General features: G+C 36.9%; 1 pseudogene; it reads left to right on the top strand.

Moving 5' to 3' along the window:
- Nucleotides 1-9,377: 9,377 nt before the first annotated feature.
- On the top strand, nucleotides 9,378-10,340 carry LOC113923823 (annotated as a pseudogene).
- The last annotated feature ends 1,781 nt before the right edge of the window (nucleotides 10,341-12,121 follow it).

The raw sequence follows: 12,121 nt of genomic DNA, 5'->3' as shown, positions 1-12,121 counted from the left end.
CAAAGTTCATAAGTTAAAGTTGATTAGTTTGACAAATGTGTACACCTATGTACCCACCATCTTACTTAAGATACACAGCATTTCTATGACCCCAGAAAGTTCCCTTCTCTTTTTCCAGTTACTGCCTTCCACCCTGAGTGAAAATCCACTGTGCTGATTTTCATTATCACATAATAGTTTTACCTGGTTTTGAACTTCATATAAGTGGAATCATACCATATGCCCTCTATGTCTAGCTTCTTTCATTCTGAGTGTTTTTGAGATTCCTCCATGTTGTATGTATCAATAGTTAGTTTCATTTTATTGCTAAGTAGTAATCCATTTCCGTGATGACTTGTTATTATTAAATTATGTTCTTTATATATTTTCGATCCAAGTCCTTTATCAGATATGTGTTTTGGGGTAGGTTTTCTCAAAGTCTGTGGCTCGTGTTTATTTTCTTAAGCACTTTTTTAAACAGGCTTACAACAACAAAGATTTTTCTTTTTTTTCAGTTCTTTGGCTTGGCAGTCTTGCTGGTTTTCCTGCTGATCTTGTCTGGAACCACTCAGATAGCTAAGATATCTTGTGGCTTAACTGGATGTAGAACAACCGAAATGACCTTACTTACACGCCTAGAAGCTGGTGCAGGTTATTGTGTCTGCCTCTTCCTTGAGGAGGATTCTCTCATCTTCTAGTCAGCTGGACTGGACTTCTCCACAACATGGAGACCTCAAGATCCCAAGAGAGTGAAAGCAGGGGCTGTGATGCCTCTTCAGTCCTAGGATCCAAAGAACTATAACATCACTTGTGCTGCATTCCATGTTTTTACTCTTTCTGTTGTTCTTTCTTTATTCCTGATATTCCAAGTATTCCAGGTTTTCTTTGGTATCATTTCCCTTCAGCTTGAAGAACTTTTTTTCACACACAAACACAAAAATAGATGATAGATAGATGATAGCTAGCTAGATAGATAAATAGATAGATGATGATAGATAGATGATAGATAGATAGATAGATAGGTAGATAGATAGATAGATGACAGATTTGAGAGTAGCTTTACTGGCAACAAAATCTTTTCATTTTCCTTCATCTGAGAATGTCTTTATTTTACCTTTATTCCTGAAGGATATTTTTACTGGGCAAAGAGTTCTACAAAAATTATTCTTTCCTTTCAGCACTTTAAAAATATTGCACCATTTCTTTCTGGGTTCTGTGTTTTCAGTTGAGAGATCTGTTGTTTTTCCTTGCACATACTGCATCATACTCTCTGATGGTTTTTAAGAATATTCCTTTGTCTTCAGTTTTTTGAAGTTTATTTCTGATGTGTCTTGATATGGATTTTTGTTTGGGGTTCACTCAGCTTCTTGAATGTGTAAATGTATATCTTTTGCCAATTGGGGATTTTTTAGTCATTATTTCTTTAAAAACTGTTTTTAGCCACAAATCCTTCTCTTCTACTCTACTGATACCAATGTTAGATGTTTTCTTTTTCCCTACAGGTCCCTTTGATTCTGTTCATTTCTTTGCAGTCTATTGGTCATATTGAGTTATTTCTATCATTCTATCTTTGAGTTCATTTGTTCTTTCCCCAGTAATATTAATTCTTTTCTTTGGCCTCTATAGTAAGTTTTTTATATTGGTTATTGTTTTTTTTTTTTCAGTTCTATAGTATCCATTTGATTTTTTTATATCTTCCATTTCTTTGCTGATATTTTCTATGATGAATTAGAAAATCACTATTTGTAGTAAGTGATTCAGGCAAGATCATCTAGAGATCCTAAAATTAATGGATATATGTTTGAGGAGACAGAGGTTTGTACATAGTCTCAAAGTCCTGTCCCACAAAACACTTAATGATTACTCACTAAATTATAAGTAACATGAATACTTATTAACACTTATTAATTAGTAAATAAAGTAGTTATACATATCAATCAATTAAAAAAATACTTGTTAACTTTAAAGTGGAAAAACTTGGTTCACACCATCTGAGCCATGTGATAAAAGTTGACCTTGCTATTAGTGGGACAAATGAATATCATAGGTCTTTGGCATGTTACACTGAAAAGAACACAGATTCACTTTTCTAGTATTCTGGCCAAAAGTGCACATGCCTTAATGAAATTAGAAGGAAATATCCAACAAAACAAAACTGAGGGAAATTCTATGAGATAACTGACCAGTACTCTAAAAATGCTAAGGTCATGAAAGATAAGGAAAGATTGAGGAATTATTCAGATCAAAGGGAACTAAAGATGCATAACAATTAAATCAACATGTGATCCTGGATTGGATCCTGGACTAGAAATGAAAAAGAGAAAAGGGAAGTTTGTTTTTCTTTGTTTTTTGTTGGTTTTATTTTTGCCATAAAGAACATTGTTGGGACAACTGGAAAATTTGAATGGGGTCTATATTAGATGGTGGTATTGTATGAATATTAATGTCTTGATTTTAATGGCTGTTTTATGGTAGGGAAGTGTATTCATCCATTAGGGCTGCCATTACAAAATACTACCAACTGAGTGGTTTGAAAAACAGAAATTTATTTTCTCAAGTTCTGAAGGCCAGAAGTCCAAGATTAAGGTGCCTGCAGGGTTGGTTTCTGATGAGATTTTTCCTGGCTTGTAGATTTCCTCCTCCTTCCTGTGTCCTCAAACAACTTTCTTCTGCAAGCACATTCCTGGTATCCATTCTTCTTATAGGGGTCCAATCTTATTGAATTAAGGTCCCACCATTATGACCTCATTTAACTTTAGTCACCTCCTATAAGGCTCTGCTACTAACTACAGTAATATTGAGGGTTAGGGATTCAACATATGAACTTTGGGGAAACACAATTCAATCCATAACACTTTCCTTTCTTGGTTTTAGGAAATATATACTGAAGTATTTATTAGTAATGGGACATCATGTCAGCTATACAGGCTAGAAAAATACTGCGGAGAATATTAAGATAAATATGTTTTATTAATAAACATATTAATAAAATGTGAACAATTGGGGAATCTGGATGAACTGTATATAGGCGTTCTTTGTATTATGCTTGCAACTCTTCTGAAAGGTTTCAGTTTTTTCAAAATAAAAAGAAAAATATGGCACATGTATTTATATCCATCCATTGTTTTACCAAATGTGATCCAGGCTATCCAGGTGCCAGATAAATGTAATCTTAAGTGTAAAATGGCAAATCTGAAATTGGTCACAATTTGGGTATAAAAGAGATTTCAGGAGGAAGGGAACATCATGCTTCCATATCCAGGTCATGAACTTGCAGAAGACCAGCAAGCAACACTTCTTACCATTTTACCCCAGATGGCTGAAGAAAAATTATAAATTGAAGAAAATTTATTTATTCATTGAATTCTTCCCAGAATTACTTTTCTACTGCAAATGAAATTTGGCTTTCAGAAGCTCAATCACACCACAGATGCTATATTCTTCTATTTATCTTTCCTTGCACAATGTTTCTCACCATAGCTTTAGAAGTCTTAAATCTTACATATTCTCCAACTTTATTCTAATTCATCAGGATTGTCTTGGCAGTTTTTGGTGCTTCTAATTTCTAGAAAAATTTTAGAATCAGCTTATTAATTTCCACAAAAAATACCTGCTGTGATTTTTATTACAATTCCGTCTATATTTATTGGACAGATTAGTCCGAAATTGTCCTTCTTCTGTAATGTCCTTGTCAAGTCTATCATTAAAACTATGTTGAGATATTCTGGGGAGCCACCTGGGGAGCCACCCAGGTGCCCCATATATGATGAATTTTGATTAATGTTCCATGTGAACTGGAAAATAATATCACTTTATGGTTGTTGGATATAGTGTTCTGTGTTTAAATGTTTAAACATTTGGTTTAAATCTATATCATTACTGATTTTTTGTCTGTTTCTTCTATCAGTTACTGAGAGAGATGTTTTAAAAGTCTCCATTCATGATTTTGGATTTAATTTTAGGTTTGTTAACTGTTGAGTCATATATTTTAAGGCAAATTTAGACTGTTATGTCTTCCTGTTAAATTAATACCTTTAGGGGCGCCTGGGTGGTTCAGTCATTAAGCATCTGCCTTCGGCTCAGGTCATGATCCCAGAGTCCTGGGATCAAGCCCTGTATTGGGCTCCCTACTCTGCAGGAAGCCTGTTTCTCCCTCTCCCATTCCCCCTGCTTGTGTTCCCTCTCTCACTGTGTCTCTCTCTGTCAAATAAACAAAATCTTTAAAAAAAATTAATACCTTTATTAGTATAATATATTTTATACATGTTTGTATGTATACAAATGTTTACTTCTTTACCTCTTATGATAGTTTTTGTCTTAATATCTGCTTTGTCAAATACTCACACAGCTACCTCACCGTCCTTTGAGTCTGTATGGCATGTATTTAGTTCTTATTTGTCTATCCTTTTACTTTACAACCTCTCTACGTTCTTATACAACAACTGTGTCTCTGCATATAGCTCAGTCTATTTATTTATTTTTATTTAATCTGGCAATCTGCTTTTAAATTGGATATTTAGCCTATTTTCATTAATTTATTACTATAAATTTGGGTTAATCCCGACCATTTTACTATTTGTTTCCTACTATTTTTCTCCTTTATTCTCCTTTTTAAAAGTATTTGTGCACTTTCAAATAGAATTTTTATTAAATCATAATGTACATATTTTTAAAGTTCCAAAACATAACTATATTTTTTCAATTAAACACATTCAAGAAACCAGGTAACCATTAGGTAAACACTATACTGATTTTGAAAATCGCAGATTAATTTTGCAGTGTTTTCAATATTTTTGATCAGTAGAAGCAAACATTATGGATCTTTTGTATCTGGCTTCTTTCATTCAACATTATGTTTGTGTGTTTATCAATGTTGTTTCCCGAACATGTGTTTTGTTCAGTATTTCTGTTTGAATATACTACCATTTCTTTATTCATCCTCTTCTTGAAGGATGTTTACATTTTTATGAGTTTGGGGCTTTTACAATTAGTGCTACAAACATTTTAATAGATATATATATGAATTTCTGAGATTGTATATCTCAGAATATATATACATATGTGCATATGTATGTATATATATAACATTTTTATTTAAAATCTGTTGTGTATTGGGGTGCCTGGGTGGCTGAGTCATTTGAGCATAGGGAGCTCTTGGTTTCAGCTCAGGTCTTGATATCAGAGTTGTGGGATCAAGCTCTGTGTCAGGCTCTGTGCTCATCAGGGAGTCTGCCTGGAGATTCTCTCCCTCTGCCCCTCCCCCAACTCAATTCTTAATCTAAAATAAATAAATCATTAAAAAATTTTAATTGTGTTTTATATATACATCTGTGTGTGTGTGTGTGTGTGTGTGTATACATATATATATATCCACACACATAAATATGGAATTGCTGGAGCATGCAGCAAATATGTAAAATATGCTCAACTTCAGTAGATTTCAAAATTTTACACTTCCAGTGAAGAGTGAATAGGAGTTCCAGTAATCTCATTGACACTTGGCACTGTCTGAATTCTGCATTTAGCCTTTCTGGCTTGTGTGAAATACTGTTGTATTGTAGTTTTAATTTATATTTCCCTTATCATTAAATAACCTGAATATTTTATATCAGCCATTTGGTCTCTTTTTGTGAAAGCACTCTGCAAATATTTTGCCCAGTTTTCTTTTGTTCCATTGTCTTTTCCTTACTGATTTGTAGATTTGTCAGATTAAAAATAGCTTCCCCCAGACTGTGGCTTCCCCTTTCATTTCCTTGATGCTGTCTTGCAATAAATAGAGGCATTTAACATCATTGTTTTTTATGGTAAATTCTTTTGTCTTGGTGAAGACATTTTTTGCCTCCCCCCAAAGAAATTAAGATATTCTGCCATGTTTTCTTCTAGATGATTGTTATACCATTTACATTTAGATTTATAGTTCATCTTTTGCATTTCTTTTCTTTTTTTTCTCCTCTTTTAACTTTTTTTTTATATGATAAAGAGTAAGGGTCAGGTTGTATTTTCTCCATTTGAATACCCACTTGATGCAGTACCATCTGCATTTATTGAAGGACTATCACTTCCCTCCTGCATTAGACTGTCGTCTTTGTCATAAATCTGATGTATATTTTATTGCTAAGTCAAATAATCAGACAGAGAAATACAAATACTGTATGATCTCATTTGTATGTGAAATCTAAAAACATCTAACTCATAGAAACAGTGAAATGGTGGTTGTCAGGGGCTGAGCAGAGAGGGAAATGGGGAGATGTTGGTCAAAGGGTAAAACTTTCAATTATGAAATGAGTAAGTTCTGAGGATCTAAAGTACAGTATGGTACCTATAGTTAAAAATACTGTATTGCACACATGAAAATTGCTATGAGAGTAGAACTTTAATATTCTTACCATAACAACAACCAAATGGTAACTATGTGAAGTGAAGGTGTTAGTTAACCTTACTGTGGTAAACATTTCATAATATATGGGTGTATCAAATCATCACTTTGTACACCTTAAACTTACACAATGTTATATGCCAATTATACTGCAAAAATAAAAGGTTGGGGAAAAGAGAATATTTTCCTTATAATGTTTTTTTGGAAATTATATTAACTCTTTCCACACCTTTTGAAAGAGTGCATAAGAATTGTATTGTTGCTCCCTTAAACAAATCACTGAGATGTACCACAAGAAAGTGTCACAGCCACTATGGATCCTGTGTCACTGAGAAATAGAGGGACAGAAATTAAGAGTATAGAGAAAACCAAAAAAAAAAAAAATCAGACGGTGATCCTTCAGTTCAAAAAAAAAAAAAAAGAGTATAGAGAAAACCATTTAGTAGAAGGCCATAAAGTTGCAGACATGAAGAATGTGGCTTAAGGGTCAATGGGAGAGCAGTGGAAAGAGGATCCAAACACCCAGAAGGACTTCCCCAGTATCTTCCCAAAAGCCTGATGAAAGCCTGGGTGTAAGCCAGCTCTTTTTCACCATAAAATCTATTCTGTTAACAACTATGCTCTGGCCTCAGTGCATACATCACATGTAGAAAACTGTAGTCTGAACTTTTTCTTCAAATCTGTAGCAATATTCAACTTGGGATTTTAGAAACCCTTGGGAAATTGTCATACAATTTCCTTGAAAAATCTTGGCAGAAAACAATGCAGACTTCTGGGAGTCAGCATCACCACAGACAACAGAAAGATAAATATAAGGCTTGCACCAGCAACTCCTATCCTCATCAGTGACCAATTAGCTGCTCACAGGACACTAGTCATGCCTTTACTTTCTGCACCTGTCTTTTCAGCATCTCATAGGGTTTGGAGGCCTGCTCTCTGTTCACTGGCTGCATCCATTCTGCTTGTTGACTCTGCAGTCTGGAGGGAAAAATATCACAGAGCCTCAAACTTGCATGTCAGCAGCTCCTCATTGTTGATGCAGTAAAAAAAGGGTGCTTCTCCACATGGAAATTTGAGGATGGGATCGAGGAGCACAGTGCACTAAAAGGTGTCTTCAAGCAGGGAAACCATGACGTGGAACGCTGCAGCACAGGGACTCTTGTCTCAGCAGCACACAGGGCTAAACATAGAAGTAGCTGCCTGTTCCTGTTAAATAGTATAGGAGGTGACAGCTATGTTGCATGTTAGGTGGGCTTCTACCCGCTGGGGGAGGCAGAGCCAGAGCTTTCTCAGAACTGTAAGTAGTCTGGAAGTCCAGCTCTAGCCCAGAATTGGAGGCAGTGAAATATGGTTGTTTTAATCTGTCTGTTCCTTTCTGGGGTTTCAGTGGTCAAGGCTGCCCTGTAGCCTTGCTGTGCTATGAAGCATTTGGGCCATGGAAACAGGGCTTCCTCAGCCAGAGCACTGGCAGCATGGGCTGCATATTCACCCGACTCTGGGACAACAGCCTGTGACAAATGAGTTTCCTTCTCCTCTCCTTTCCCCTCAGCCCAGAGCAAGCTCTTGATTTGTTGGAAGACAATATCTGTGTAAGGAGGGAGCCCTGCCTCCCATGAGGTGACCTCTGTGTGCCTGGCCTCAGGGAACCTGGTGGCTTGCTGGATGTATTGGGTCAACAGGAACAGGGGAGGCTCTCCTTCAAGCTATCCATGCAGGAGTGAGCAGTTTGGTTTCGTGAGCAGCCCTGAAGAGGACCTGGCCCACGGTGGGTTAGTGAGAGTGACACATCCCACACTGCCGATCTTTAACCTAGTATTGAGATGCTAGAGCCAAACACCATCGTGAGAGAAGTTACTGATTGAGAGGACTGAAGAGAGAAGTGTTCACTGAGCTTTCACGTAAGAGTGAGTATATGGAACCAGGTGCCCAGCATATCCACCTAAGTGGGTTAATCCTATGACTAACTGTCACTCCCACCTCCATCACCACCCAGCATGAACCCTGGCTGGGGGTGGTGGTAAATCCTGCATTTCTACTCTATGTCATGTTGTTGAGTGGCCCATGATGTCTCTGGTCTCCTGTAGTTCTATAAAATGCTTGTTTTAAATTAGATCCTCCCTAAGCTCTGTGTCATTCCACAGATCAATAACTCATCAGTGACTCTAACTAAGGATAGAAACAATTAAATAAAACAAATCTTTCACTTCAGGTTTAGAGATCATCAGCAATACATTTGTTTCCCTTTTAAAATATTTTAATACCGTATCTGGAAACAGTAAGGGCTCTATGATCTGGCAGATCTAGCTCAAGAACCAGCTATATGACCTAAGCTCTCTGGAACTCTCTAAGCCTCAGTTTCTGCTAATGTAGAAGAAGGGGCTCATAGTTCTTTCAAAGAAAAATAGAAATACTGAATATCAGTGACCGGCATAGTACCAAGCATAAGTCCTCAACACATGATGATGATGACAACTTGGACTACAGAACGTGCTAAATTATAAAACGGATATTCAAAGGGGATATTTCTAACATTACTCTTATGCTTACTTACAAATTGATAATATTAAAAACAATACAATTTTGTATAATTGGAAAAATATGAATTTCCCTGCTTACTATTGATGCTCTATTTAAGGATTATAATAATGAGCATTACATTACAATTCGACTTTGAGGAACTCATAGAATATATTGGCATCATATGCCAAGTGAGTTACATGCTTTATCTTAATTAAGTCTCACAAGAACATGAACAGGTAGATACTACCATCTTCATTCTATAGAGGATGAAAGTGAAGTTCACAAAGGTTAACTTCCTTTTCAAAGATGACCCATCTCTCAGGTGTTAGAACTCGGTATTGAACAAGTATTAAATTCAGGTCCTTTTGATTCAAGACCAACTGCCTAAACCATTTTTCTCTCAGCCTAGCCAATTTCTTGGATAGGCAAATAACTTAATCATATGCTCCTCTAAAACCTTTGTATTCCCTGATGTCTTTATTGTAGGTTAAGGACAACAGGCATGCTGCTGTAGAAGGAGATGCCCATAGAAATGGGGAATGGAACAACTGTCCAAGAATTCATCTTGGAGGGATTTCCTGCCATCCAGCACCTGGGAAAGGTCCTCTTCCTGGTGCACCTGCTGGCATACCTGGCATCCATTGCAGGCAATGCTGTCATAATCACCATCACCTGTGCTGACTCCCGGCTCCACACACCTATGTACTTTTTCCTCAGCACTTTCTCCTTCTTGGAGTGTTGTTTCATAAATGCTGTTATTCCTAAGTTGTTGGTCATCTTTCTTTTAGGCAGGCAAACTATTTCCTTTCCTGCCTGTTTCATACAAGCCTTTGTCTTTGTATTTCTGGGAGCAGCAGGTTTCCTCCTCATAGCAGTGATGTCTCTGGATCGGTATCTGGCCATTTGCAAGCCTCTGCATTACCCGACCATCATGAACCTGAAGACTTGCTTCCTCTTGGTCACTGCCTGCTTCGTTTTGGCCTTCCCTCTCATCACTGGTCCACTAGTAAAGATTTCCCAGTTATCCTTCTGTGGTCCCCATGTCATTCCCCACTTCTTCTGTGACATTGGCCCCCTGATTCATCTCTCCTGTTCTGACACCAGGTCTTTTGAAATGTTGGCTTTTGTTCTTGCTTTGGTTATCCTTTTGACATCCCTTGTCATAACCATCATTGCCTACAGCAACATAGTAGTCACAATCATACGACTCCCATCAGCGAAGGAGAAACAGAAAGCTTTCTCCACCTGTTCATCTCACCTCATAGTCCTCTCTCTGATGTATGGCAGCTGTGTGTTTATATATGTGAAACCAAAGCAAACAAACAGGCTGGACTCCAACAGGGAGGCTGCCCTTGTGAACACGGTGGTGACCCCGCTGCTCAACCCTGTCATCTACACTCTGCGGAACAAGCAGGTCCACCAGGCTCTGAGGGAGACAATGTGCAGAACAAAAATGTCAAGATAAAAATAAAATCACATGGCCTTGGAGTGGAAGACTTCTGAGAACCAAGTGTCTTCATTCTGGCCAATAATACGAGGTCAAGTGCATTTTCTCTGGCTACCTCACCTGGACACTGTACATCCCTAGAAAAATGGAAATCTGTTTTCAAAAAATCCTTTACTGAATTTTTATTCTTCCCTCTCATAGAAGCCATGTGCTTGAAATTTCCAAAATTTTGCAGATTCATACACTTTTTATTTCACTTCTCTCTAGCCATAAACATAGCACAACAAAACTAATAATGATTTACCAAAAGGCATTTGGATAATTAATATTATAGAAGGTTGTATATTATGTTGTGTTTAGGAAGAAAAGGATGGAAATAGTACCAATACTTGGGTCCATATTCCCTCCAAGGAAATAATGGTCATAGTACCCTTCACCTTGGAATATATATGGATTGCATCAAGTATGCTCTGAAATGCTGTTCTTGGCCCTTAGCTTAGCTCTCTATATATTTATCGATCTCATGCTGGAGAGAAACAGAATTGTTCTAAGGCTTAGACCATTCTCTAAAGAGAGGGAATGACCACAGCATCCCTTGGCTAATCAGTTCCTATTTCCTAAATTATTTATTCTAGCTACAACCCCTCAGATGCATGATGCATACATATGATCAGTTCCTATCTTAAAGCTGTTACCACAGATCGTTTGTGTATATCAGTGGAAGAGAACACTTATTTCATACTTCTATAATTTCTCCCAAAGATTCAAGTTGTGGGAGCCTAAGTTATTTGCTTATATACCTTATAGTGTAATGAAAATAAACAAATTAAACATTTTTTCCTGGTTGACTGGTTTTGTCAACTATAATGTTATCTTCTGATTGATAACCTACTTTAAAAACAACATTTCCATGAACTCAGTCTTTAAACTTTTGTACTTTTTGCATCTATTTTCCAGCTAGGATATGTCTATTTTTTTTTTCAGAGGAAACATCTCTAAAAGATTAACACAATTGTTATTTTATTTTTAAACCAAACCCTGAGGCTAAATATCAAATTCATTTTATGAAACAGATTCTATACTATGATTAGATCTTGTTTGCCCTCCATGGTCCTATTACAAATTTCAATTTCATCTGATTGACAATGAAGAAATATCAAACATGCCCTAAAAATTCACAGATGATTATCTATACACACTGTATAAACAGGAGTTTGGAAAAGACAAGATCAGAGTGGGAAAATGTGTACAGACACTGTACCCATTCTCTTTTCCAACAAAAGAGTGCAGGCTTAGGGAAGTGGCAGTAGGGATGGAATGCAAAGGGACCAGATTAGACTCTGAATCATTTGCACTGGACAACTCTGGTGCTGCCTTCAACTAACTGGTCAACTTCCAAAAATACATGTCTTCTCTTCATAAAACATGAAGATTGAGCTAGATAATCTCTAGGGTCCACTTGAAAATACTCAGGGACATAGCAAAAAGATGCTACAGGAACATGGAAATAATGTTCCACCCTGGGAGTTGAACTACTGAAGAGTGTATGGAAGTTGGGAGGGAGGGGAGGAGCAAGATAGCAGAGGAGTAGGAGACCTATATTTTATTTGATCCCAGGAATTCAGCTAGATAGGGATCAAACCATTCTGAACACCTATGAACTCAACAGGAGATCGAAGAAAAGAAGAGCAGCAATTCTGTGAACAGAAAAGCAACCACTTTCTGGAAAGTCTCTTCTGATTTGTTTAGCGTATATTTTTCTGTCTCTCATTCATCTATTGTCCTCTGGACAAAATGAC

The sequence above is a fragment of the Zalophus californianus genome, chromosome 15 (genome assembly GCF_009762305.2).
Source record: "Zalophus californianus isolate mZalCal1 chromosome 15, mZalCal1.pri.v2, whole genome shotgun sequence".
Lineage (NCBI taxonomy): Eukaryota > Metazoa > Chordata > Mammalia > Carnivora > Otariidae > Zalophus > Zalophus californianus.
Note: the sequence above shows the minus strand (reverse complement) of the source record. Positions and strands in the feature narration are given on the sequence as shown.